General features: G+C 41.8%; 2 protein-coding genes and 40 non-coding genes across 46 annotated transcripts in view; 1 reads left to right on the forward strand and 41 right to left on the reverse strand.

Annotated features, from left to right (window-relative positions):
* The window catches only part of LOC119161647 (low choriolytic enzyme), a 1,178,895-nt gene that overhangs the window by 794,593 nt on the left and 358,603 nt on the right, over positions 1-25,699 (forward strand). The window lies entirely within an intron of this gene.
* The window catches only part of LOC142776727 (uncharacterized), a 239,037-nt gene that overhangs the window by 60,782 nt on the left and 152,556 nt on the right, over positions 1-25,699 (reverse strand). The gene's annotated exons all lie outside the window — the stretch shown is intronic.
* On the reverse strand, positions 484-556 carry TRNAT-CGU (transfer RNA threonine (anticodon CGU)). Its single transcript has one exon. It is a non-coding gene; the product is annotated as a tRNA-Thr (tRNA).
* On the reverse strand, positions 938-1,010 carry TRNAT-CGU (transfer RNA threonine (anticodon CGU)). Its single transcript has one exon. It is a non-coding gene; the product is annotated as a tRNA-Thr (tRNA).
* TRNAT-CGU (transfer RNA threonine (anticodon CGU)) lies at positions 1,393-1,465 on the reverse strand. Its single transcript has one exon. It is a non-coding gene; the product is annotated as a tRNA-Thr (tRNA).
* On the reverse strand, positions 1,848-1,920 carry TRNAT-CGU (transfer RNA threonine (anticodon CGU)). The gene has a single exon. It is a non-coding gene; the product is annotated as a tRNA-Thr (tRNA).
* TRNAT-CGU (transfer RNA threonine (anticodon CGU)) lies at positions 2,758-2,830 on the reverse strand. Its single transcript has one exon. It is a non-coding gene; the product is annotated as a tRNA-Thr (tRNA).
* On the reverse strand, positions 3,213-3,285 carry TRNAT-CGU (transfer RNA threonine (anticodon CGU)). The gene has a single exon. It is a non-coding gene; the product is annotated as a tRNA-Thr (tRNA).
* Positions 3,668-3,740, reverse strand: TRNAT-CGU (transfer RNA threonine (anticodon CGU)). Its single transcript has one exon. It is a non-coding gene; the product is annotated as a tRNA-Thr (tRNA).
* TRNAT-CGU (transfer RNA threonine (anticodon CGU)) lies at positions 4,123-4,195 on the reverse strand. The gene has a single exon. It is a non-coding gene; the product is annotated as a tRNA-Thr (tRNA).
* Positions 4,578-4,650, reverse strand: TRNAT-CGU (transfer RNA threonine (anticodon CGU)). Its single transcript has one exon. It is a non-coding gene; the product is annotated as a tRNA-Thr (tRNA).
* Positions 5,033-5,105, reverse strand: TRNAT-CGU (transfer RNA threonine (anticodon CGU)). The gene has a single exon. It is a non-coding gene; the product is annotated as a tRNA-Thr (tRNA).
* On the reverse strand, positions 5,488-5,560 carry TRNAT-CGU (transfer RNA threonine (anticodon CGU)). Its single transcript has one exon. It is a non-coding gene; the product is annotated as a tRNA-Thr (tRNA).
* On the reverse strand, positions 5,943-6,015 carry TRNAT-CGU (transfer RNA threonine (anticodon CGU)). Its single transcript has one exon. It is a non-coding gene; the product is annotated as a tRNA-Thr (tRNA).
* TRNAT-CGU (transfer RNA threonine (anticodon CGU)) lies at positions 6,398-6,470 on the reverse strand. The gene has a single exon. It is a non-coding gene; the product is annotated as a tRNA-Thr (tRNA).
* Positions 6,853-6,925, reverse strand: TRNAT-CGU (transfer RNA threonine (anticodon CGU)). The gene has a single exon. It is a non-coding gene; the product is annotated as a tRNA-Thr (tRNA).
* TRNAT-CGU (transfer RNA threonine (anticodon CGU)) lies at positions 7,307-7,379 on the reverse strand. Its single transcript has one exon. It is a non-coding gene; the product is annotated as a tRNA-Thr (tRNA).
* TRNAT-CGU (transfer RNA threonine (anticodon CGU)) lies at positions 7,762-7,834 on the reverse strand. Its single transcript has one exon. It is a non-coding gene; the product is annotated as a tRNA-Thr (tRNA).
* On the reverse strand, positions 8,217-8,289 carry TRNAT-CGU (transfer RNA threonine (anticodon CGU)). Its single transcript has one exon. It is a non-coding gene; the product is annotated as a tRNA-Thr (tRNA).
* On the reverse strand, positions 8,672-8,744 carry TRNAT-CGU (transfer RNA threonine (anticodon CGU)). Its single transcript has one exon. It is a non-coding gene; the product is annotated as a tRNA-Thr (tRNA).
* Positions 9,127-9,199, reverse strand: TRNAT-CGU (transfer RNA threonine (anticodon CGU)). The gene has a single exon. It is a non-coding gene; the product is annotated as a tRNA-Thr (tRNA).
* TRNAT-CGU (transfer RNA threonine (anticodon CGU)) lies at positions 9,582-9,654 on the reverse strand. The gene has a single exon. It is a non-coding gene; the product is annotated as a tRNA-Thr (tRNA).
* On the reverse strand, positions 10,491-10,563 carry TRNAT-CGU (transfer RNA threonine (anticodon CGU)). The gene has a single exon. It is a non-coding gene; the product is annotated as a tRNA-Thr (tRNA).
* Positions 11,196-11,268, reverse strand: TRNAT-CGU (transfer RNA threonine (anticodon CGU)). Its single transcript has one exon. It is a non-coding gene; the product is annotated as a tRNA-Thr (tRNA).
* On the reverse strand, positions 11,650-11,722 carry TRNAT-CGU (transfer RNA threonine (anticodon CGU)). Its single transcript has one exon. It is a non-coding gene; the product is annotated as a tRNA-Thr (tRNA).
* TRNAT-CGU (transfer RNA threonine (anticodon CGU)) lies at positions 12,105-12,177 on the reverse strand. The gene has a single exon. It is a non-coding gene; the product is annotated as a tRNA-Thr (tRNA).
* TRNAT-CGU (transfer RNA threonine (anticodon CGU)) lies at positions 18,062-18,134 on the reverse strand. The gene has a single exon. It is a non-coding gene; the product is annotated as a tRNA-Thr (tRNA).
* Positions 18,517-18,589, reverse strand: TRNAT-CGU (transfer RNA threonine (anticodon CGU)). The gene has a single exon. It is a non-coding gene; the product is annotated as a tRNA-Thr (tRNA).
* TRNAT-CGU (transfer RNA threonine (anticodon CGU)) lies at positions 18,972-19,044 on the reverse strand. The gene has a single exon. It is a non-coding gene; the product is annotated as a tRNA-Thr (tRNA).
* TRNAT-CGU (transfer RNA threonine (anticodon CGU)) lies at positions 19,427-19,499 on the reverse strand. The gene has a single exon. It is a non-coding gene; the product is annotated as a tRNA-Thr (tRNA).
* TRNAT-CGU (transfer RNA threonine (anticodon CGU)) lies at positions 19,882-19,954 on the reverse strand. The gene has a single exon. It is a non-coding gene; the product is annotated as a tRNA-Thr (tRNA).
* Positions 20,337-20,409, reverse strand: TRNAT-CGU (transfer RNA threonine (anticodon CGU)). Its single transcript has one exon. It is a non-coding gene; the product is annotated as a tRNA-Thr (tRNA).
* On the reverse strand, positions 20,792-20,864 carry TRNAT-CGU (transfer RNA threonine (anticodon CGU)). The gene has a single exon. It is a non-coding gene; the product is annotated as a tRNA-Thr (tRNA).
* On the reverse strand, positions 21,247-21,319 carry TRNAT-CGU (transfer RNA threonine (anticodon CGU)). The gene has a single exon. It is a non-coding gene; the product is annotated as a tRNA-Thr (tRNA).
* Positions 21,702-21,774, reverse strand: TRNAT-CGU (transfer RNA threonine (anticodon CGU)). The gene has a single exon. It is a non-coding gene; the product is annotated as a tRNA-Thr (tRNA).
* Positions 22,157-22,229, reverse strand: TRNAT-CGU (transfer RNA threonine (anticodon CGU)). The gene has a single exon. It is a non-coding gene; the product is annotated as a tRNA-Thr (tRNA).
* On the reverse strand, positions 22,612-22,684 carry TRNAT-CGU (transfer RNA threonine (anticodon CGU)). Its single transcript has one exon. It is a non-coding gene; the product is annotated as a tRNA-Thr (tRNA).
* Positions 23,066-23,138, reverse strand: TRNAT-CGU (transfer RNA threonine (anticodon CGU)). Its single transcript has one exon. It is a non-coding gene; the product is annotated as a tRNA-Thr (tRNA).
* TRNAT-CGU (transfer RNA threonine (anticodon CGU)) lies at positions 23,521-23,593 on the reverse strand. The gene has a single exon. It is a non-coding gene; the product is annotated as a tRNA-Thr (tRNA).
* On the reverse strand, positions 23,976-24,048 carry TRNAT-CGU (transfer RNA threonine (anticodon CGU)). Its single transcript has one exon. It is a non-coding gene; the product is annotated as a tRNA-Thr (tRNA).
* On the reverse strand, positions 24,431-24,503 carry TRNAT-CGU (transfer RNA threonine (anticodon CGU)). Its single transcript has one exon. It is a non-coding gene; the product is annotated as a tRNA-Thr (tRNA).
* TRNAT-CGU (transfer RNA threonine (anticodon CGU)) lies at positions 25,340-25,412 on the reverse strand. Its single transcript has one exon. It is a non-coding gene; the product is annotated as a tRNA-Thr (tRNA).

Raw genomic sequence — 25,699 nt, forward strand, 5'->3', positions numbered from 1 at the left:
AGCTGTATAATTGTCCCTCTTATACAACCTAAACACACCAAGTCTGCCAGTACGAGACCCTCGTTCAATGAAATAAGGGAAAGAAGTGTATACCTAAGGGCTCGTTTTTCCGTGTTTTAACACAATATTAATCCCCGCCACGGTGGTCTAGTGGCTAAGGTACTCGGCTGCTAACCCGCAGGGCGCGGGTTCAAATCCCGGCTGCGGCGGCTGCATTTCCGATGGAGGCGGAAATGTCGTAGGCCCGTGTGCTTAGATTTGGGTGCACGTTAAAGAACCCCAGGTGGTCGAAATTTCCGGAGCCCTCCACTACGGCGTCTCTCATAATCATATGGTGGTTTTGGGACGTTAAACCCCACAAATCAATCATAACACAATATTAATGAGATATAACAGACAGTAATGCCAAGGAATGTACAGGGGAAGTTATTAAAATCAATGGAATGTAAATAAGAAGAAAGAAAAGTGGATGAAAAAATTACCAACTGTGAGCAGGAATCGAACCTACGACCTTCGAATTACGCGTTCGATGCTCTAACCACTGAGCTATCACAGCGGCCCTCCCTCCATCCACTTTTTTGGGTTTATCTGTGAATTTAGAAGTAGGAGCGACAGTCAGCGCCATCTATAAGCCAAACAACGAGTGTGAAAACACTCTTATGCGAATGTTTGGCGTCACGTAGCACGTGAACTTAATATGAGCGGGCAGCTGTATAATTGTCCCTCTTATACAACCTAAACACACCAAGTCTGCCAGTACGAGACCCTCGTTCAATGAAATAAGGGAAAGAAGTGTATACCTAAGGGCTCGTTTTTCCGTGTTTTAACACAATATAATGAGATATAACAGACAGTAATGCCAAGGAATGTACAGGGGAAGTTATTAAAATCAATGGAATGTAAATAAGAAGAAAGAAAAGTGGATGAAAAAATTACCAACTGTGAGCAGGAATCGAACCTACGACCTTCGAATTACGCGTTCGATGCTCTAACCACTGAGCTATCACAGCGGCCCTCCCTCCATCCACTTTTTTGGGTTTATCTGTGAATTTAGAAGTAGGAGCGACAGTCAGCGCCGTCTATAAGCCAAACAACGAGTGTGAAAACACTCTTATGCGAATGTTTGGCGTCACGTAGCACGTGAACTTAATATGAGCGGGCAGCTGTATAATTGTCCCTCTTATACAACCTAAACACACCAAGTCTGCCAGTACGAGACCCTCGTTCAATGAAATAAGGGAAAGAAGTGTATACCTAAGGGCTCGTTTTTCCGTGTTTTAACACAATATTAATGAGATATAACAGACAGTAATGCCAAGGAATGTACAGGGGAAGTTATTAAAATCAATGGAATGTAAATAAGAAGAAAGAAAAGTGGATATAAAAATTACCAACTGTGAGCAGGAATCGAACCTACGACCTTCGAATTACGCGTTCGATGCTCTAACCACTGAGCTATCACAGCGGCCCTCCCTCCATCCACATTTTTGGGTTTATCTGTGAATTTAGAAGTAGGAGCGACAGTCAGCGCCATCTATAAGCCAAACAACGAGTGTGAAAACACTCTTATGCGAATGTTTGGCGTCACGTAGCACGTGAACTTAATATGAGCGGGCAGCTGTATAATTGTCCCTCTTATACAACCTAAACACACCAAGTCTGCCAGTACGAGACCCTCGTTCAATGAAATAAGGGAAAGAAGTGTATACCTAAGGGCTCGTTTTTCCGTGTTTTAACACAATATCAATGAGATATAACAGACAGTAATGCCAAGGAATGTACAGGGGAAGTTATTAAAATCAATGGAATGTAAATAAGAAGAAAGAAAAGTGGATGAAAAAATTACCAACTGTGAGCAGGAATCGAACCTACGACCTTCGAATTACGCGTTCGATGCTCTAACCACTGAGCTATCACAGCGGCCCTCCCTCCATCCACTTTTTTGGGTTTATCTGTGAATTTAGAAGTAGGAGCGACATTCAGCGCCATCTATAAGCCAAACAACGAGTGTGAAAACACTCTTATGCGAATGTTTGGCGTCACGTAGCACGTGAACCTAATATGAGCGGGCAGCTGTATAATTGTCCCTCTTATACAACCTAAACACACCAAGTCTGCCAGTACGAGACCCTCGTTCAATGAAATAAGGGAAAGAAGTGTATACCTAAGGGCTCGTTTTTCCGTGTTTTAACACAATATCAATGAGATATAACAGACAGTAATGCCAAGGAATGTACAGGGGAAGTTATTAAAATCAATGGAATGTAAATAAGAAGAAAGAAAAGTGGATGAAAAAATTACCAACTGTGAGCAGGAATCGAACCTACGACCTTCGAATTACGCGTTCGATGCTCTAACCACTGAGTTATCACAGCGGCCCTCCCTCCATCCACTTTTTTGGGTTTATCTGTGAATTTAGAAGTAGGAGCGACAGTCAGCGCCATCTATAAGCCAAACAACGAGTGTGAAAACACTCTTATGCGAATGTTTGGCGTCACGTAGCACGTGAACTTAATATGAGCGGGCAGCTGTATAATTGTCCCTCTTATACAACCTAAACACACCAAGTCTGCCAGTACGAGACCCTCGTTCAATGAAATAAGGGAAAGAAGTGTATACCTAAGGGCTCGTTTTTCCGTGTTTTAACACAATATTAATGAGATATAACAGACAGTAATGCCAAGGAATGTACAGGGGAAGTTATTAAAATCAATGGAATGTAAATAAGAAGAAAGAAAAGTGGATGAAAAAATTACCAACTGTGAGCAGGAATCGAACCTACGACCTTCGAATTACGCGTTCGATGCTCTAACCACTGAGCTATCACAGCGGCCCTCCCTCCATCCACTTTTTTGGGTTTATCTGTGAATTTAGAAGTAGGAGCGACAGTCAGCGCCATCTATAAGCCAAACAACGAGTGTGAAAACACTCTTATGCGAATGTTTGGCGTCACGTAGCACGTGAACTTAATATGAGCGGGCAGCTGTATAATTGTCCCTCTTATACAACCTAAACACACCAAGTCTGCCAGTACGAGACCCTCGTTCAATGAAATAAGGGAAAGAAGTGTATACCTAAGGGCTCGTTTTTCCGTGTTTTAACACAATATCAATGAGATATAACAGACAGTAATGCCAAGGAATGTACAGGGGAAGTTATTAAAATCAATGGAATGTAAATAAGAAGAAAGAAAAGTGGATGAAAAAATTACCAACTGTGAGCAGGAATCGAACCTACGACCTTCGAATTACGCGTTCGATGCTCTAACCACTGAGCTATCACAGCGGCCCTCCCTCCATCCACTTTTTTGGGTTTATCTGTGAATTTAGAAGTAGGAGCGACATTCAGCGCCATCTATAAGCCAAACAACGAGTGTGAAAACACTCTTATGCGAATGTTTGGCGTCACGTAGCACGTGAACCTAATATGAGCGGGCAGCTGTATAATTGTCCCTCTTATACAACCTAAACACACCAAGTCTGCCAGTACGAGACCCTCGTTCAATGAAATAAGGGAAAGAAGTGTATACCTAAGGGCTCGTTTTTCCGTGTTTTAACACAATATCAATGAGATATAACAGACAGTAATGCCAAGGAATGTACAGGGGAAGTTATTAAAATCAATGGAATGTAAATAAGAAGAAAGAAAAGTGGATGAAAAAATTACCAACTGTGAGCAGGAATCGAACCTACGACCTTCGAATTACGCGTTCGATGCTCTAACCACTGAGCTATCACAGCGGCCCTCCCTCCATCCACTTTTTTGGGTTTATCTGTGAATTTAGAAGTAGGAGCGACAGTCAGCGCCATCTATAAGCCAAACAACGAGTGTGAAAACACTCTTATGCGAATGTTTGTCGTCACGTAGCACGTGAACTTAATATGAGCGGGCAGCTGTATAATTGTCCCTCTTATACAACCTAAACACACCAAGTCTGCCAGTACGAGACCCTCGTTCAATGAAATAAGGGAAAGAAGTGTATACCTAAGGGCTCGTTTTTCCGTGTTTTAACACAATATTAATGAGATATAACAGACAGTAATGCCAAGGAATGTACAGGGGAAGTTATTAAAATCAATGGAATGTAAATAAGAAGAAAGAAAAGTGGATGAAAAAATTACCAACTGTGAGCAGGAATCGAACCTACGACCTTCGAATTACGCGTTCGATGCTCTAACCACTGAGCTATCACAGCGGCCCTCCCTCCATCCACTTTTTTGGGTTTATCTGTGAATTTAGAAGTAGGAGCGACAGTCAGCGCCATCTATAAGCCAAACAACGAGTGTGAAAACACTCTTATGCGAATGTTTGGCGTCACGTAGCACGTGAACTTAATATGAGCGGGCAGCTGTATAATTGTCCCTCTTATACAACCTAAACACACCAAGTCTGCCAGTACGAGACCCTCGTTCAATGAAATAAGGGAAAGAAGTGTATACCTAAGGGCTCGTTTTTCCGTGTTTTAACACAATATCAATGAGATATAACAGACAGTAATGCCAAGGAATGTACAGGGGAAGTTATTAAAATCAATGGAACGTAAATAAGAAGAAAGAAAAGTGGATGAAAAAATTACCAACTGTGAGCAGGAATCGAACCTACGACCTTCGAATTACGCGTTCGATGCTCTAACCACTGAGCTATCACAGCGGCCCTCCCTCCATCCACTTTTTTGGGTTTATCTGTGAATTTAGAAGTAGGAGCGACAGTCAGCGCCATCTATAAGCCAAACAACGAGTGTGAAAACACTCTTATGCGAATGTTTGGCGTCACGTAGCACGTGAACCTAATATGAGCGGGCAGCTGTATAATTGTCCCTCTTATACAACCTAAACACACCAAGTCTGCCAGTACGAGACCCTCGTTCAATGAAATAAGGGAAAGAAGTGTATACCTAAGGGCTCGTTTTTCCGTGTTTTAACACAATATCAATGAGATATAACAGACAGTAATGCCAAGGAATGTACAGGGGAAGTTATTAAAATCAATGGAATGTAAATAAGAAGAAAGAAAAGTGGATGAAAAAATTACCAACTGTGAGCAGGAATCGAACCTACGACCTTCGAATTACGCGTTCGATGCTCTAACCACTGAGCTATCACAGCGGCCCTCCCTCCATCCACTTTTTTGGGTTTATCTGTGAATTTAGAAGTAGGAGCGACAGTCAGCGCCATCTATAAGCCAAACAACGAGTGTGAAAACACTCTTATGCGAATGTTTGGCGTCACGTAGCACGTGAACTTAATATGAGCGGGCAGCTGTATAATTGTCCCTCTTATACAACCTAAACACACCAAGTCTGCCAGTACGAGACCCTCGTTCAATGAAATAAGGGAAAGAAGTGTATACCTAAGGGCTCGTTTTTCCGTGTTTTAACACAATATTAATGAGATATAACAGACAGTAATACCAAGGAGTGTAGAGGGGAAGTTATTAAAATCAATGGAATGTAAATAAGAAGAAAGAAAAGTGGATGAAAAAATTACCAACTGTGAGCAGGAATCGAACCTACGACCTTCGAATTACGCGTTCGATGCTCTAACCACTGAGCTATCACAGCGGCCCTCCCTCCATCCACTTTTTTGGGTTTATCTGTGAATTTAGAAGTAGGAGCGACAGTCAGCGCCATCTATAAGCCAAACAACGAGTGTGAAAACACTCTTATGCGAATGTTTGGCGTCACGTAGCACGTGAACTTAATATGAGCGGGCAGCTGTATAATTGTCCCTCTTATACAACCTAAACACACCAAGTCTGCCAGTACGAGACCCTCGTTCAATGAAATAAGGGAAAGAAGTGTATACCTAAGGGCTCGTTTTTCCGTGTTTTAACACAATATTAATGAGATATAACAGACAGTAATGCCAAGGAATGTACAGGGGAAGTTATTAAAATCAATGGAACGTAAATAAGAAGAAAGAAAAGTGGATGAAAAAATTACCAACTGTGAGCAGGAATCGAACCTACGACCTTCGAATTACGCGTTCGATGCTCTAACCACTGAGCTATCACAGCGGCCCTCCCTCCATCCACTTTTTTGGGTTTATCTGTGAATTTAGAAGTAGGAGCGACAGTCAGCGCCATCTATAAGCCAAACAACGAGTGTGAAAACACTCTTATGCGAATGTTTGGCGTCACGTAGCACGTGAACTTAATATGAGCGGGCAGCTGTATAATTGTCCCTCTTATACAACCTAAACACACCAAGTCTGCCAGTACGAGACCCTCGTTCAATGAAATAAGGGAAAGAAGTGTATACCTAAGGGCTCGTTTTTCCGTGTTTTAACACAATATTAATGAGATATAACAGACAGTAATGCCAAGGAATGTACAGGGGAAGTTATTAAAATCAATGGAATGTAAATAAGAAGAAAGAAAAGTGGATGGAAAAATTACCAACTGTGAGCAGGAATCGAACCTACGACCTTCGAATTACGCGTTCGATGCTCTAACCACTGAGCTATCACAGCGGCCCTCCCTCCATCCACTTTTTTGGGTTTATCTGTGAATTTAGAAGTAGGAGCGACAGTCAGCGCCATCTATAAGCCAAACAACGAGTGTGAAAACACTCTTATGCGAATGTTTGGCGTCACGTAGCACGTGAACTTAATATGAGCGGGCAGCTGTATAATTGTCCCTCTTATACAACCTAAACACACCAAGTCTGCCAGTACGAGACCCTCGTTCAATGAAATAAGGGAAAGAAGTGTATACCTAAGGGCTCGTTTTTCCGTGTTTTAACACAATATTAATGAGATATAACAGACAGTAATACCAAGGAGTGTAGAGGGGAAGTTATTAAAATCAATGGAATGTAAATAAGAAGAAAGAAAAGTGGATGAAAAAATTACCAACTGTGAGCAGGAATCGAACCTACGACCTTCGAATTACGCGTTCGATGCTCTAACCACTGAGCTATCACAGCGGCCCTCCCTCCATCCACTTTTTTGGGTTTATCTGTGAATTTAGAAGTAGGAGCGACAGTCAGCGCCATCTATAAGCCAAACAACGAGTGTGAAAACACTCTTATGCGAATGTTTGGCGTCACGTAGCACGTGAACTTAATATGAGCGGGCAGCTGTATAATTGTCCCTCTTATACAACCTAAACACACCAAGTCTGCCAGTACGAGACCCTCGTTCAATGAAATAAGGGAAAGAAGTGTATACCTAAGGGCTCGTTTTTCCGTGTTTTAACACAATATAATGAGATATAACAGACAGTAATGCCAAGGAATGTACAGGGGAAGTTATTAAAATCAATGGAATGTAAATAAGAAGAAAGAAAAGTGGATGAAAAAATTACCAACTGTGAGCAGGAATCGAACCTACGACCTTCGAATTACGCGTTCGATGCTCTAACCACTGAGCTATCACAGCGGCCCTCCCTCCATCCACTTTTTTGGGTTTATCTGTGAATTTAGAAGTAGGAGCGACAGTCAGCGCCATCTATAAGCCAAACAACGAGTGTGAAAACACTCTTATGCGAATGTTTGGCGTCACGTAGCACGTGAACTTAATATGAGCGGGCAGCTGTATAATTGTCCCTCTTATACAACCTAAACACACCAAGTCTGCCAGTACGAGACCCTCGTTCAATGAAATAAGGGAAAGAAGTGTATACCTAAGGGCTCGTTTTTCCGTGTTTTAACACAATATTAATGAGATATAACAGACAGTAATGCCAAGGAATGTACAGGGGAAGTTATTAAAATCAATGGAATGTAAATAAGAAGAAAGAAAAGTGGATGGAAAAATTACCAACTGTGAGCAGGAATCGAACCTACGACCTTCGAATTACGCGTTCGATGCTCTAACCACTGAGCTATCACAGCGGCCCTCCCTCCATCCACTTTTTTGGGTTTATCTGTGAATTTAGAAGTAGGAGCGACAGTCAGCGCCATCTATAAGCCAAACAACGAGTGTGAAAACACTCTTATGCGAATGTTTGGCGTCACGTAGCACGTGAACTTAATATGAGCGGGCAGCTGTATAATTGTCCCTCTTATACAACCTAAACACACCAAGTCTGCCAGTACGAGACCCTCGTTCAATGAAATAAGGGAAAGAAGTGTATACCTAAGGGCTCGTTTTTCCGTGTTTTAACACAATATCAATGAGATATAACAGACAGTAATGCCAAGGAATGTACAGGGGAAGTTATTAAAATCAATGGAATGTAAATAAGAAGAAAGAAAAGTGGATGAAAAAATTACCAACTGTGAGCAGGAATCGAACCTACGACCTTCGAATTACGCGTTCGATGCTCTAACCACTGAGCTATCACAGCGGCCCTCCCTCCATCCAGTTTTTTGGGTTTATCTGTGAATTTAGAAGTAGGAGCGACAGTCAGCGCCATCTATAAGCCAAACAACGAGTGTGAAAACACTCTTATGCGAATGTTTGGCGTCACGTAGCACGTGAACTTAATATGAGCGGGCAGCTGTATAATTGTCCCTCTTATACAACCTAAACACACCAAGTCTGCCAGTACGAGACCCTCGTTCAATGAAATAAGGGAAAGAAGTGTATACCTAAGGGCTCGTTTTTCCGTGTTTTAACACAATATTAATGAGATATAACAGACAGTAATGCCAAGGAATGTACAGGGGAAGTTATTAAAATCAATGGAATGTAAATAAGAAGAAAGAAAAGTGGATGAAAAAATTACCAACTGTGAGCAGGAATCGAACCTACGACCTTCGAATTACGCGTTCGATGCTCTAACCACTGAGCTATCACAGCGGCCCTCCCTCCATCCACTTTTTTGGGTTTATCTGTGAATTTAGAAGTAGGAGCGACAGTCAGCGCCATCTATAAGCCAAACAACGAGTGTGAAAACACTCTTATGCGAATGTTTGGCGTCACGTAGCACGTGAACTTAATATGAGCGGGCAGCTGTATAATTGTCCCTCTTATACAACCTAAACACACCAAGTCTGCCAGTACGAGACCCTCGTTCAATGAAATAAGGGAAAGAAGTGTATACCTAAGGGCTCGTTTTTCCGTGTTTTAACACAATATCAATGAGATATAACAGACAGTAATGCCAAGGAATGTACAGGGGAAGTTATTAAAATCAATGGAATGTAAATAAGAAGAAAGAAAAGTGGATGAAAAAATTACCAACTGTGAGCAGGAATCGAACCTACGACCTTCGAATTACGCGTTCGATGCTCTAACCACTGAGCTATCACAGCGGCCCTCCCTCCATCCAGTTTTTTGGGTTTATCTGTGAATTTAGAAGTAGGAGCGACAGTCAGCGCCATCTATAAGCCAAACAACGAGTGTGAAAACACTCTTATGCGAATGTTTGGCGTCACGTAGCACGTGAACTTAATATGAGCGGGCAGCTGTATAATTGTCCCTCTTATACAACCTAAACACACCAAGTCTGCCAGTACGAGACCCTCGTTCAATGAAATAAGGGAAAGAAGTGTATACCTAAGGGCTCGTTTTTCCGTGTTTTAACACAATATTAATGAGATATAACAGACAGTAATGCCAAGGAATGTACAGGGGAAGTTATTAAAATCAATGGAATGTAAATAGGAAGAAAGAAAAGTGGATGAAAAAATTACCAACTGTGAGCAGGAATCGAACCTACGACCTTCGAATTACGCGTTCGATGCTCTAACCACTGAGCTATCACAGCGGCCCTCCCTCCATCCAGTTTTTGGGTTTATCTGTGAATTTAGAAGTAGGAGCGACAGTCAGCGCCATCTATAAGCCAAACAACGAGTGTGAAAACACTCTTATGCGAATGTTTGGCGTCACGTAGCACGTGAACTTAATATGAGCGGGCAGCTGTATAATTGTCCCTCTTATACAACCTAAACACACCAAATCTGCCAGTACGAGACCCTCGTTCAATGAAATAAGGGAAAGAAGTGTATACCTAAGGGCTCGTTTTTCCGTGTTTTAACACAATATTAATGAGATATAACAGACAGTAATGCCAAGGAATGTACAGGGGAAGTTATTAAAATCAATGGAATGTAAATAAGAAGAAAGAAAAGTGGATGAAAATATTACCAACTGTGAGCAGGAATCGAACCTACGACCTTCGAATTACGCGTTCGATGCTTTAACCACTGAGCTATCACAGCGGCCCTCCCTCCATCCACTTTTTTGGGTTTATCTGTGAATTTAGAAGTAGGAGCGACAGTCAGCGCCATCTATAAGCCAAACAACGAGTGTGAAAACACTCTTATGCGAATGTTTGGCGTCACGTAGCACGTGAACTTAATATGAGTGGGCAGCTGTATAATTGTCCCTCTTATACAACCTAAACACACCAAGTCTGCCAGTACGAGACCCTCGTTCAATGAAATAAGGGAAAGAAGTGTATACCTAAGGGCTCGTTTTTCCGTGTTTTAACACAATATTAATGAGATATAACAGACAGTAATGCCAAGGAATGTACAGGGGAAGTTATTAAAATCAATGGAATGTAAATAAGAAGAAAGAAAAGTGGATGAAAAAATTACCAACTGTGAGCAGGAATCGAACCTACGACCTTCGAATTACGCGTTCGATGCTCTAACCACTGAGCTATCACAGCGGCCCTCCCTCCATCCACTTTTTTGGGTTTATCTGTGAATTTAGAAGTAGGAGCGACAGTCAGCGCCATCTATGCCAAACAACGAGTGTGAAAACACTCTTATGCGAATGTTTGGCGTCACGTAGCACGTGAACTTAATATGAGCGGGCAGCTGTATAATTGTCCCTCTTATACAACCTAAACACACCAAGTCTGCCAGTACGAGACCCTCGTTCAATGAAATAAGGGAAAGAAGTGTATACCTAAGGGCTCGTTTTTCCGTGTTTTAACACAATATTAATCCCCGCCACGGTGGTCTAGTGGCTAAGGTACTCGGCTGCTAACCCGCAGGGCGCGGGTTCAAATCCCGGCTGCGGCGGCTGCATTTCCGATGGAGGCGGAAATGTCGTAGGCCCGTGTGCTTAGATTTGGGTGCACGTTAAAGAACCCCAGGTGGTCGAAATTTCCGGAGCCCTCCACTACGGCGTCTCTCATAATCATATGGTGGTTTTGGGACGTTAAACCCCACAAATCAATCATAACACAATATTAATGAGATATAACAGACAGTAATGCCAAGGAATGTACAGGGGAAGTTATTAAAATCAATGGAATGTAAATAAGAAGAAAGAAAAGTGGATGAAAAAATTACCAACTGTGAGCAGGAATCGAACCTACGACCTTCGAATTACGCGTTCGATGCTCTAACCACTGAGCTATCACAGCGGCCCTCCCTCCATCCACTTTTTTGGGTTTATCTGTGAATTTAGAAGTAGGAGCGACAGTCAGCGCCATCTATAAGCCAAACAACGAGTGTGAAAACACTCTTATGCGAATGTTTGGCGTCACGTAGCACGTGAACTTAATATGAGCGGGCAGCTGTATAATTGTCCCTCTTATACAACCTAAACACACCAAGTCTGCCAGTACGAGACCCTCGTTCAATGAAATAAGGGAAAGAAGTGTATACCTAAGGGCTCGTTTTTCCGTGTTTTAACACAATATAATGAGATATAACAGACAGTAATGCCAAGGAATGTACAGGGGAAGTTATTAAAATCAATGGAATGTAAATAAGAAGAAAGAAAAGTGGATGAAAAAATTACCAACTGTGAGCAGGAATCGAACCTACGACCTTCGAATTACGCGTTCGATGCTCTAACCACTGAGCTATCACAGCGGCCCTCCCTCCATCCACTTTTTTGGGTTTATCTGTGAATTTAGAAGTAGGAGCGACAGTCAGCGCCGTCTATAAGCCAAACAACGAGTGTGAAAACACTCTTATGCGAATGTTTGGCGTCACGTAGCACGTGAACTTAATATGAGCGGGCAGCTGTATAATTGTCCCTCTTATACAACCTAAACACACCAAGTCTGCCAGTACGAGACCCTCGTTCAATGAAATAAGGGAAAGAAGTGTATACCTAAGGGCTCGTTTTTCCGTGTTTTAACACAATATTAATGAGATATAACAGACAGTAATGCCAAGGAATGTACAGGGGAAGTTATTAAAATCAATGGAATGTAAATAAGAAGAAAGAAAAGTGGATATAAAAATTACCAACTGTGAGCAGGAATCGAACCTACGACCTTCGAATTACGCGTTCGATGCTCTAACCACTGAGCTATCACAGCGGCCCTCCCTCCATCCACATTTTTGGGTTTATCTGTGAATTTAGAAGTAGGAGCGACAGTCAGCGCCATCTATAAGCCAAACAACGAGTGTGAAAACACTCTTATGCGAATGTTTGGCGTCACGTAGCACGTGAACTTAATATGAGCGGGCAGCTGTATAATTGTCCCTCTTATACAACCTAAACACACCAAGTCTGCCAGTACGAGACCCTCGTTCAATGAAATAAGGGAAAGAAGTGTATACCTAAGGGCTCGTTTTTCCGTGTTTTAACACAATATCAATGAGATATAACAGACAGTAATGCCAAGGAATGTACAGGGGAAGTTATTAAAATCAATGGAATGTAAATAAGAAGAAAGAAAAGTGGATGAAAAAATTACCAACTGTGAGCAGGAATCAATTTTCAATTTTTCAATTTCTTTATTTATTTACCAGACCAAACTGGAAGGTCGCCAAGGCTAAAAGCCGTGAGAAACGGCTTGACAAAGGCCCTGGTGACCTGAATATACACATGGCAGTAGTGCGGAAATGATTACAAGTACATAACATGCAAGTATAATAAAAAAAATATGAACAATACACAATTCAAAAATGATTTTTTAACTGATTATTTTACAATACCTGTTATAAAATGTGTAAAAAAGGGTTTTCAATAAGCAAAATACACCATGCACAGACAAATCGTATACATTGACACTTATCAACCTAAAAAGAAACATATATACATTTATGTGAAAACACATACATTCATATCGCTAATACAACGCAAGATAACGAGATATAACATGATACAATTTATTTACACTGGACTGGACTAGGAATGTTCCTATGGAGCCAGAGAGCAGAAATGTGAGTGTAGTTGTTTTTTGTTGCAGGAGATTGTACTTTCGTGCGTGTTAAGTGTTGTGGGAACGTTGTAGGCCAAGGCTTGGTGTCTATATGTAGTGCGGAAACGCGGTACGAACCAAATATCTGTATTTCTTGTAGGAAACGTAATGACACGACGCTGTAGGCATGACAGTAATCTAATGAAGTTGGAGAACTCCTTATTCGAGAAATAAAGTGTGTGCAATAAGCGAAATGTGTAAAGGTTGTCAGCTCGTATTATATTAAATTCTTGGAAAGCTCCACGCGTCGTTCCGAACGGTTCAATATTTCCAATCTGGCGGACTATTTTTTTTTGCAAAGTAATGACTTTATTGATGTTTGCTTTGCTTGTCGTGGCCCATACAAGGCTGCAATACATTAGATGTGAATTAAATAGCGCATAATATATCTGAAGTTTCACTTTGAGCGGCAAAATGTTCCGGCAACGAGACATCACTCCTGTTACCGAAGAAAGCTTTTTACAAACAAAATTTACATGTGTATCCCAGCCTAGATTGGAGGAAAAATAAACTCCGAGTATTTTGTAGCTATCAACAATATCAATCGGCACTGATTCAAGAACTAAAGGTTGATGGGTAGCGAGTACTTTATTTTTGGCACGAAAAACAATGGCTTTGGTTTTATTTGGATTAATTTTAAGCTGGTTCATTCTGGACCATGACGAAATTCTTGAAAGTATATCATTTGCTTTGCTTACAATGTCATCTAAGTTAACGCCATCAAGGATTATTGTTGAATCGTCCGCATATATGACGTATTTAACTGTTGTGTCCAGTTGAACAATGTCATTAATGTAAACATTGAACATCAGCGGACCAAGTATACTGCCTTGCGGCACACCACGAGTGAGGGGCAAGAATGACGAGCTATTTTCATTAATGTAAACACTTTGGCACCTATTGCTAAGATATGATCGAATTAAAGATTTGGCAACACCCCGAATGCCATTTGATTCTAATTTGTCTAACAATATATTATGATGAAGCGAGTCAAATGCCTTACTGAAATCTAGAAATATGCTGAGTGTGAATTTATTTTGTTCAAAGTTATGAAGTATAGCTTCCTTTAATGTCAACAATGCAGTTTCAGTGGACTTGCCGCTTATAAAGCCAAACTGCGCATCTGTTAACACATTGTGTTTATTAAAAAATTTCGTTATGCGGACATGAATAATTTTTTCTAAACATTTAGAGAAGACAGGAAGGACCGATATAGGCCTGTAGTTACTTTCACTGTTGCGGTCACCACCCTTAAAAATGACTGATACACGAGCTTTCTTCATGGCTTCTGGAAAAACACCATGTTCAAGAACTAAGTTATATATATAGGTTAGTACACTACTAAGTAGATATAAAACGTGTTTTATTGGTGTGATCTGCAGGTCATCGGCATCAAGAGATTTAGTACTATTTAGATGCTTGAAGATTTCGCATACTTCACTTTCGTTTGTTGGGTCAAGAAAGATACTTTGGCTCACGTTACTGCATCCGGCGACAAAATCCGCGTTATCATTGCACAACGCTACTGCATTTATGAAGTAGTTATTAAAATGATCTGCGAGTGCTGCACCTCTAAAATCTTTACCCCCAAAGGTTATAGACTCAGGCAAAGCATTTTTATTATCACGACCGAGTATGGTATTAATTAGCTTCCACGTAGCACTTGAACGTTGCCGATTGGCATGTACAAAGATACGCTGATAGTAGGCTTTCTTGGCACGTTGAAGTTCAGCGTTTAATCTATTGCGAAGCTTTTTAAATTCTTTCAAAGTTTCAGCAGAGCGCGTACGTAGAAAAGTGTGATAGCAGATGTTTTTACGCTTTATCATACTCAAATGCTCGCGAGTGACCCAGGGTTTCCTTGCCTTTCTTGCAGATTTTAATGTTTTGAATGGAAAATGTTTTGCGTAAATGCGTCGAAAAGTTTGGATGAATGCATCATATGCGTTATCGGCATTTTTCTCCTTAAATACAGATGACCAGTTTTGTTTGGATATATCGAGCGTAAAAGCTTCAAGACTTCGAGATGTGATATGCTGTATGGTAGGCAGCACCCGCCGCGTCCCTTTATCAAGAGGTTTGCAAAAATAGCTCATAAACACGGGACAGTGGTCACTAATATCAGATGTTATTGTGCCTGCGCTATAAATTACTGTGTCAATATTGGTAATGACAAGATCCAGTGCTGATGAAGTGGAGCATGTAATTCGTGTTGGCGTATTAATTAGATTTTTAAAACCACTCGAGAGCAAAAGGTTATTTAGCTCGCGGGTGACACAGTTTTCCTCCAGTAGGTTAATATTAAAATCTCCTGCAGAAATAAGGAGGAAATTATTACAACAAGCATACTCCAAGAAGTTCTCGTAAAATTGCATGAAACTTGCCATGCTTCCATTTGGCGGTCGGTAGATTACCGAGATAAGCTCATCTTTAAACTGGACTGTAAGTATTTCATATTCATCTGTTATCTTACTGAATTCAGGGACGATGTGGCAACTCTTTTTTGTCGTAACAAGCAAAGCAACCCCTCCCCCTCGCTTATGCGTCCGATTAAGATAGAATGTATTGTAGCCATCCAGAGTAAAAGTTGGTTCATCATTTGTACCCCAAGTTTCAGTCATCATAATGAGGTCAAATTTTAATTGGAATTGCTCTAAAAAGAGTGCAACGTCGTCCCTTTTATGGTTAAGTGACCTCGTGTTAATATGCAGAACTGAGTTGCCTGTTTGATTGTGTAAGCAGATATCGCGAGGAAAAGCAAGCTCTAGGTAATCCATAGCGAATAAATGCTATTTCAAAGTTTCAAGCAAGCACATCAACTGACATTATGCAGACACAGAACTATTTTGCCCTCCAAAAATCCTGTCGATATCACGCTCGCTGGGTATGTGTACAGCAGGTGTTTCGTCAGTTTGTTTAGCGTATATCTTCCCGTTGTAAGACCATACAGATTTCCATTTCATTTCGTACTTCTTTTTTACAGCGGTCGCGAGCAGTTTTTTCAACGTCGGGCAGAGATGTTCATTCACATACACAGGCGGTGAAAAGGAAGTTGAGTTGCCAATGCCCAAATCAGCATTTGTAAGGCGCGCTTTTTTTGCCTTCTTTAGCACCCTGTCCCGTTTGACGCGGGACTTAAATTGAACAACGATGTTGCTCTTGTTTTCCGTTCTACTCGGCACACGGTGACACGCCTCTATGTCATCCTTGCTAAGCGGCTCTCCGATAATCGTGCCTAGCGTACAAAGTAAGTCACTGACCGATTCAGTCTCCCTTTTCACAACGCCTTGTATTTCTATATTGACATTCCTAGAGTACTGTTCACAGCCGGTCAATCGATGCTCCAATTCAAATACAGAGGTTTTCAAGGACGCGTTTTCTAGGCGTAGAGAAGCATTATCACTTTTAAGGCGAGCACTTTCAGCGACAGCTTCTTCTAATTTTTTCTTCAACTCCTCAATACTGTCGTGAGCGTAGTCAATGCTTTTAGTCATGTTCCTTTGTTCTGTTTTCATGTCTCGAATTTCATTCCTGAAATCCCTTACCACAGAGTCACGGAACATCTTAAGTTCCTGCTGCACCTCCTCCTTTAACTTCAAACATTCAGTCTTCATTTCCTCCTTCAATTTAGCCATAACAAATCTTAATGATTTACGAAAGAAGCAAGAAAGCACCACAGATAATTCAAAACAATTTGGCAGTGACGACGGAAACACACAAAAAAGCTATAAGCAGCTCAGTATACTTGGTCACTGACCTGTACAGAAAGCAGATTGCTTATTACGACGTTCACAGTTCCGTTGTCACTGCCAAGTGATGCAGCCGGCGACCTGAGCGCTCTTCTTGTAGGGTGAATTTGATGACGTGGACGAAGCTGCACCGCGCAGGACACGGCAGCACGCAGGCGCACAAATGAAGCACGCAGCAGCGTAACTATGCAGCCAGGGACCACGGTACTTTTCCTTCCAGGGTTGGGTATCACCGGTGAAAAACGTGCGTCAGCCTGTACAGAAAGCAGATTGCTTATTACGACGTTCACAGTTCCGTTGTCACTGCCAAGTGATGCAGCCGGCGACCTGAGCGCTCTTCTTGTAGGGTGAATTTGATGACGTGGACGAAGCTGCACCGCGCAGGACACGGCAGCACGCAGGCGCACAAATGAAGCACGCAGCAGCGTAACTATGCAGCCAGGGACCACGGTACTTTTCCTTCCAGGGTTGGGTATCACCGGTGAAAAACGTGCGTCAGCCTGTACAGAAAGCAGATTGCTTATTACGACGTTCACAGTTCCGTTGTCACTGCCAAGTGATGCAGCCGGCGACCTGAGCGCTCTTCTTGTAGGGTGAATTTGATGACGTGGACGAAGCTGCACCGCGCAGGACACGGCAGCACGCAGGCGCACAAATGAAGCACGCAGCAGCGTAACTATGCAGCCAGGGACCACGGTACTTTTCCTTCCAGGGTTGGGTATCACCGGTGAAAAACGTGCGTCAGCCTGTACAGAAAGCAGATTGCTTATTACGACGTTCACAGTTCCGTTGTCACTGCCAAGTCCTTCGAACCTACGACCTTCGAATTACGCGTTCGATGCTCTAACCACTGAGCTATCACAGCGGCCCTCCCTCCATCCACTTTTTTGGGTTTATCTGTGAATTTAGAAGTAGGAGCGACATTCAGCGCCATCTATAAGCCAAACAACGAGTGTGAAAACACTCTTATGCGAATGTTTGGCGTCACGTAGCACGTGAACCTAATATGAGCGGGCAGCTGTATAATTGTCCCTCTTATACAACCTAAACACACCAAGTCTGCCAGTACGAGACCCTCGTTCAATGAAATAAGGGAAAGAAGTGTATACCTAAGGGCTCGTTTTTCCGTGTTTTAACACAATATCAATGAGATATAACAGACAGTAATGCCAAGGAATGTACAGGGGAAGTTATTAAAATCAATGGAATGTAAATAAGAAGAAAGAAAAGTGGATGAAAAAATTACCAACTGTGAGCAGGAATCGAACCTACGACCTTCGAATTACGCGTTCGATGCTCTAACCACTGAGCTATCACAGCGGCCCTCCCTCCATCCACTTTTTTGGGTTTATCTGTGAATTTAGAAGTAGGAGCGACAGTCAGCGCCATCTATAAGCCAAACAACGAGTGTGAAAACACTCTTATGCGAATGTTTGGCGTCACGTAGCACGTGAACTTAATATGAGCGGGCAGCTGTATAATTGTCCCTCTTATACAACCTAAACACACCAAGTCTGCCAGTACGAGACCCTCGTTCAATGAAATAAGGGAAAGAAGTGTATACCTAAGGGCTCGTTTTTCCGTGTTTTAACACAATATTAATGAGATATAACAGACAGTAATGCCAAGGAATGTACAGGGGAAGTTATTAAAATCAATGGAATGTAAATAAGAAGAAAGAAAAGTGGATGAAAAAATTACCAACTGTGAGCAGGAATCGAACCTACGACCTTCGAATTACGCGTTCGATGCTCTAACCACTGAGCTATCACAGCGGCCCTCCCTCCATCCACTTTTTTGGGTTTATCTGTGAATTTAGAAGTAGGAGCGACAGTCAGCGCCATCTATAAGCCAAACAACGAGTGTGAAAACACTCTTATGCGAATGTTTGGCGTCACGTAGCACGTGAACTTAATATGAGCGGGCAGCTGTATAATTGTCCCTCTTATACAACCTAAACACACCAAGTCTGCCAGTACGAGACCCTCGTTCAATGAAATAAGGGAAAGAAGTGTATACCTAAGGGCTCGTTTTTCCGTGTTTTAACACAATATCAATGAGATATAACAGACAGTAATGCCAAGGAATGTACAGGGGAAGTTATTAAAATCAATGGAATGTAAATAAGAAGAAAGAAAAGTGGATGAAAAAATTACCAACTGTGAGCAGGAATCGAACCTACGACCTTCGAATTACGCGTTCGATGCTCTAACCACTGAGCTATCACAGCGGCCCTCCCTCCATCCACTTTTTTGGGTTTATCTGTGAATTTAGAAGTAGGAGCGACATTCAGCGCCATCTATAAGCCAAACAACGAGTGTGAAAACACTCTTATGCGAATGTTTGGCGTCACGTAGCACGTGAACCTAATATGAGCGGGCAGCTGTATAATTGTCCCTCTTATACAACCTAAACACACCAAGTCTGCCAGTACGAGACCCTCGTTCAATGAAATAAGGGAAAGAAGTGTATACCTAAGGGCTCGTTTTTCCGTGTTTTAACACAATATCAATGAGATATAACAAACAGTAATGCCAAGGAATGTACAGGGGAAGTTATTAAAATCAATGGAATGTAAATAAGAAGAAAGAAAAGTGGATGAAAAAATTACCAACTGTGAGCAGGAATCGAACCTACGACCTTCGAATTACGCGTTCGATGCTCTAACCACTGAGCTATCACAGCGGCCCTCCCTCCATCCACTTTTTTGGGTTTATCTGTGAATTTAGAAGTAGGAGCGACAGTCAGCGCCATCTATAAGCCAAACAACGAGTGTGAAAACACTCTTATGCGAATGTTTGTCGTCACGTAGCACGTGAACTTAATATGAGCGGGCAGCTGTATAATTGTCCCTCTTATACAACCTAAACACACCAAGTCTGCCAGTACGAGACCCTCGTTCAATGAAATAAGGGAAAGAAGTGTATACCTAAGGGCTCGTTTTTCCGTGTTTTAACACAATATTAATGAGATATAACAGACAGTAATGCCAAGGAATGTACAGGGGAAGTTATTAAAATCAATGGAATGTAAATAAGAAGAAAGAAAAGTGGATGAAAAAATTACCAACTGTGAGCAGGAATCGAACCTACGACCTTCGAATTACGCGTTCGATGCTCTAACCACTGAGCTATCACAGCGGCCCTCCCTCCATCCACTTTTTTGGGTTTATCTGTGAATTTAGAAGTAGGAGCGACAGTCAGCGCCATCTATAAGCCAAACAACGAGTGTGAAAACACTCTTATGCGAATGTTTGGCGTCACGTAGCACGTGAACTTAATATGAGCGGGCAGCTGTATAATTGTCCCTCTTATACAACCTAAACACACCAAGTCTGCCAGTACGAGACCCTCGTTCAATGAAATAAGGGAAAGAAGTGTATACCTAAGGGCTCGTTTTTCCGTGTTTTAACACAATATCAATGAGATATAACAGACAGTAATGCCAAGGAATGTACAGGGGAAGTTATTAAAATCAATGGAACGTAAATAAGAAGAAAGAAAAGTGGATGAAAAAATTACCAACTGTGAGCAGGAATCGAACCTACGACCTTCGAATTACGCGTTCGATGCTCTAACCACTGAGCTATCACAGCGGCCCTCCCTCCATCCACTTTTTTGGGTTTATCTGTGAATTTAGAAGTAGGAGCGACAGTCAGCGCCATCTATAAGCCAAACAACGAGTGTGAAAACACTCTTATGCGAATGTTTGGCGTCACGTAGCACGTGAACCTAATATGAGCGGGCAGCTGTATAATTGTCCCTCTTATACAACCTAAACACACCAAGTCTGCCAGTACGAGACCCTCGTTCAATGAAATAAGGGAAAGAAGTGTATACCTAAGGGCTCGTTTTTCCGTGTTTTAACACAATATCAATGAGATATAACAGACAGTAATGCCAAGGAATGTACAGGGGAAGTTATTAAAATCAATGGAATGTAAATAAGAAGAAAGAAAAGTGGATGAAAAAATTACCAACTGTGAGCAGGAATCGAACCTACGACCTTCGAATTACGCGTTCGATGCTCTAACCACTGAGCTATCACAGCGGCCCTCCCTCCATCCACTTTTTTGGGTTTATCTGTGAATTTAGAAGTAGGAGCGACAGTCAGCGCCATCTATAAGCCAAACAACGAGTGTGAAAACACTCTTATGCGAATGTTTGGCGTCACGTAGCACGTGAACTTAATATGAGCGGGCAGCTGTATAATTGTCCCTCTTATACAACCTAAACACACCAAGTCTGCCAGTACGAGACCCTCGTTCAATGAAATAAGGGAAAGAAGTGTATACCTAAGGGCTCGTTTTTCCGTGTTTTAACACAATATTAATGAGATATAACAGACAGTAATACCAAGGAGTGTAGAGGGGAAGTTATTAAAATCAATGGAATGTAAATAAGAAGAAAGAAAAGTGGATGAAAAAATTACCAACTGTGAGCAGGAATCGAACCTACGACCTTCGAATTACGCGTTCGATGCTCTAACCACTGAGCTATCACAGCGGCCCTCCCTCCATCCACTTTTTTGGGTTTATCTGTGAATTTAGAAGTAGGAGCGACAGTCAGCGCCATCTATAAGCCAAACAACGAGTGTGAAAACACTCTTATGCGAATGTTTGGCGTCACGTAGCACGTGAACTTAATATGAGCGGGCAGCTGTATAATTGTCCCTCTTATACAACCTAAACACACCAAGTCTGCCAGTACGAGACCCTCGTTCAATGAAATAAGGGAAAGAAGTGTATACCTAAGGGCTCGTTTTTCCGTGTTTTAACACAATATTAATGAGATATAACAGACAGTAATGCCAAGGAATGTACAGGGGAAGTTATTAAAATCAATGGAACGTAAATAAGAAGAAAGAAAAGTGGATGAAAAAATTACCAACTGTGAGCAGGAATCGAACCTACGACCTTCGAATTACGCGTTCGATGCTCTAACCACTGAGCTATCACAGCGGCCCTCCCTCCATCCACTTTTTTGGGTTTATCTGTGAATTTAGAAGTAGGAGCGACAGTCAGCGCCATCTATAAGCCAAACAACGAGTGTGAAAACACTCTTATGCGAATGTTTGGCGTCACGTAGCACGTGAACTTAATATGAGCGGGCAGCTGTATAATTGTCCCTCTTATACAACCTAAACACACCAAGTCTGCCAGTACGAGACCCTCGTTCAATGAAATAAGGGAAAGAAGTGTATACCTAAGGGCTCGTTTTTCCGTGTTTTAACACAATATTAATGAGATATAACAGACAGTAATGCCAAGGAATGTACAGGGGAAGTTATTAAAATCAATGGAATGTAAATAAGAAGAAAGAAAAGTGGATGAAAAAATTACCAACTGTGAGCAGGAATCGAACCTACGACCTTCGAATTACGCGTTCGATGCTCTAACCACTGAGCTATCACAGCGGCCCTCCCTCCATCCACTTTTTTGGGTTTATCTGTGAATTTAGAAGTAGGAGCGACAGTCAGCGCCATCTATAAGCCAAACAACGAGTGTGAAAACACTCTTATGCGAATGTTTGGCGTCACGTAGCACGTGAACTTAATATGAGCGGGCAGCTGTATAATTGTCCCTCTTATACAACCTAAACACACCAAGTCTGCCAGTACGAGACCCTCGTTCAATGAAATAAGGGAAAGAAGTGTATACCTAAGGGCTCGTTTTTCCGTGTTTTAACACAATATTAATGAGATATAACAGACAGTAATACCAAGGAGTGTAGAGGGGAAGTTATTAAAATCAATGGAATGTAAATAAGAAGAAAGAAAAGTGGATGAAAAAATTACCAACTGTGAGCAGGAATCGAACCTACGACCTTCGAATTACGCGTTCGATGCTCTAACCACTGAGCTATCACAGCGGCCCTCCCTCCATCCACTTTTTTGGGTTTATCTGTGAATTTAGAAGTAGGAGCGACAGTCAGCGCCATCTATAAGCCAAACAACGAGTGTGAAAACACTCTTATGCGAATGTTTGGCGTCACGTAGCACGTGAACTTAATATGAGCGGGCAGCTGTATAATTGTCCCTCTTATACAACCTAAACACACCAAGTCTGCCAGTACGAGACCCTCGTTCAATGAAATAAGGGAAAGAAGTGTATACCTAAGGGCTCGTTTTTCCGTGTTTTAACACAATATAATGAGATATAACAGACAGTAATGCCAAGGAATGTACAGGGGAAGTTATTAAAATCAATGGAATGTAAATAAGAAGAAAGAAAAGTGGATGAAAAAATTACCAACTGTGAGCAGGAATCGAACCTACGACCTTCGAATTACGCGTTCGATGCTCTAACCACTGAGCTATCACAGCGGCCCTCCCTCCATCCACTTTTTTGGGTTTATCTGTGAATTTAGAAGTAGGAGCGACAGTCAGCGCCATCTATAAGCCAAACAACGAGTGTGAAAACACTCTTATGCGAATGTTTGGCGTCACGTAGCACGTGAACTTAATATGAGCGGGCAGCTGTATAATTGTCCCTCTTATACAACCTAAACACACCAAGTCTGCCAGTACGAGACCCTCGTTCAATGAAATAAGGGAAAGAAGTGTATACCTAAGGGCTCGTTTTTCCGTGTTTTAACACAATATTAATGAGATATAACAGACAGTAATGCCAAGGAATGTACAGGGGAAGTTATTAAAATCAATGGAATGTAAATAAGAAGAAAGAAAAGTGGATGAAAAAATTACCAACTGTGAGCAGGAATCGAACCTACGACCTTCGAATTACGCGTTCGATGCTCTAACCACTGAGCTATCACAGCGGCCCTCCCTCCATCCACTTTTTTGGGTTTATCTGTGAATTTAGAAGTAGGAGCGACAGTCAGCGCCATCTATAAGCCAAACAACGAGTGTGAAAACACTCTTATGCGAATGTTTGGCGTCACGTAGCACGTGAACTTAATATGAGCGGGCAGCTGTATAATTGTCCCTCTTATACAACCTAAACACACCAAGTCTGCCAGTACGAGACCCTCGTTCAATGAAATAAGGGAAAGAAGTGTATACCTAAGGGCTCGTTTTTCCGTGTTTTAACACAATATCAATGAGATATAACAGACAGTAATGCCAAGGAATGTACAGGGGAAGTTATTAAAATCAATGGAATGTAAATAAGAAGAAAGAAAAGTGGATGAAAAAATTACCAACTGTGAGCAGGAATCGAACCTACGACCTTCGAATTACGCGTTCGATGCTCTAACCACTGAGCTATCACAGCGGCCCTCCCTCCATCCAGTTTTTTGGGTTTATCTGTGAATTTAGAAGTAGGAGCGACAGTCAGCGCCATCTATAAGCCAAACAACGAGTGTGAAAACACTCTTATGCGAATGTTTGGCGTCACGTAGCACGTGAACTTAATATGAGCGGGCAGCTGTATAATTGTCCCTCTTATACAACCTAAACACACCAAGTCTGCCAGTACGAGACCCTCGTTCAATGAAATAAGGGAAAGAAGTGTATACCTAAGGGCTCGTTTTTCCGTGTTTTAACACAATATTAATGAGATATAACAGACAGTAATGCCAAGGAATGTACAGGGGAAGTTATTAAAATCAATGGAATGTAAATAGGAAGAAAGAAAAGTGGATGAAAAAATTACCAACTGTGAGCAGGAATCGAACCTACGACCTTCGAATTACGCGTTCGATGCTCTAACCACTGAGCTATCACAGCGGCCCTCCCTCCTTCCAATTTTTTGGGTTTATCTGTGAATTTAGAAGTAGGAGCGACAATCAGCGCCATCTATAAGCCAAACAACGAGTGTGAAAACACTCTTATGCGAATGTTTGGCGTCACGTAGCACGTGAACTTAATATGAGCGGGCAGCTGTATAATTGTCCCTCTTATACAACCTAAACACACCAAGTCTGCCAGTACGAGACCCTCGTTCAATGAAATAAGGGAAAGAAGTGTATACCTAAGGGCTCGTTTTTCCGTGTTTTAACACAATATTAATGAGATATAACAGACAGTAATGCCAAGGAATGTACAGGGGAAGTTATTAAAATCAATGGAATGTAAATAAGAAGAAAGAAAAGTGGATGAAAAAATTACCAACTGTGAGCAGGAATCGAACCTACGACCTTCGAATAACGCGTTCGATGCTCTAACCACTGAGCTATCACAGCGGCCCTCCCTCCATCCACTTTTTTGGGTTTATCTGTGAATTTAGAAGTAGGAGCGACAGTCAGCGCCATCTATAAGCCAAACAACGAGTGTGAAAACACTCTTATGCGAATGTTTGGCGTCACGTAGCACGTGAACTTAATATGAGCGGGCAGCTGTATAATTGTCCCTCTTATACAACCTAAACACACCAAGTCTGCCAGTACGAGACCCTCGTTCAATGAAATAAGGGAAAGAAGTGTATACCTAAGGGCTCGTTTTTCCGTGTTTTAACACAATATAATGAGATATAACAGACAGTAATGCCAAGGAATGTACAGGGGAAGTTATTAAAATCAATGGAATGTAAATAAGAAGAAAGAAAACTGGATGAAAAAATTACCAACTGTGAGCAGGAATCGAACCTACGACCTTCGAATTACGCGTTCGATGCTCTAACCACTGAGCTATCACAGCGGCCCTCCCTCCATCCACTTTTTTGGGTTTATCTGTGAATTTAGAAGTAGGAGCGACAGTCAGCGCCATCTATAAGCCAAACAACGAGTGTGAAAACACTCTTATGCGAATGTTTGGCGTCACGTAGCACGTGAACTTAATATGAGCGGGCAGCTGTATAATTGTCCCTCTTATACAACCTAAACACACCAAGTCTGCCAGTACGAGACCCTCGTTCAATGAAATAAGGGAAAGAAGTGTATACCTAAGGGCTCGTTTTTCCGTGTTTTAACACAATATCAATGAGA

Source organism: Rhipicephalus microplus, chromosome X (genome assembly GCF_043290135.1).
Source record: "Rhipicephalus microplus isolate Deutch F79 chromosome X, USDA_Rmic, whole genome shotgun sequence".
Classification (NCBI taxonomy): Eukaryota; Metazoa; Arthropoda; class Arachnida; order Ixodida; family Ixodidae; genus Rhipicephalus; species Rhipicephalus microplus.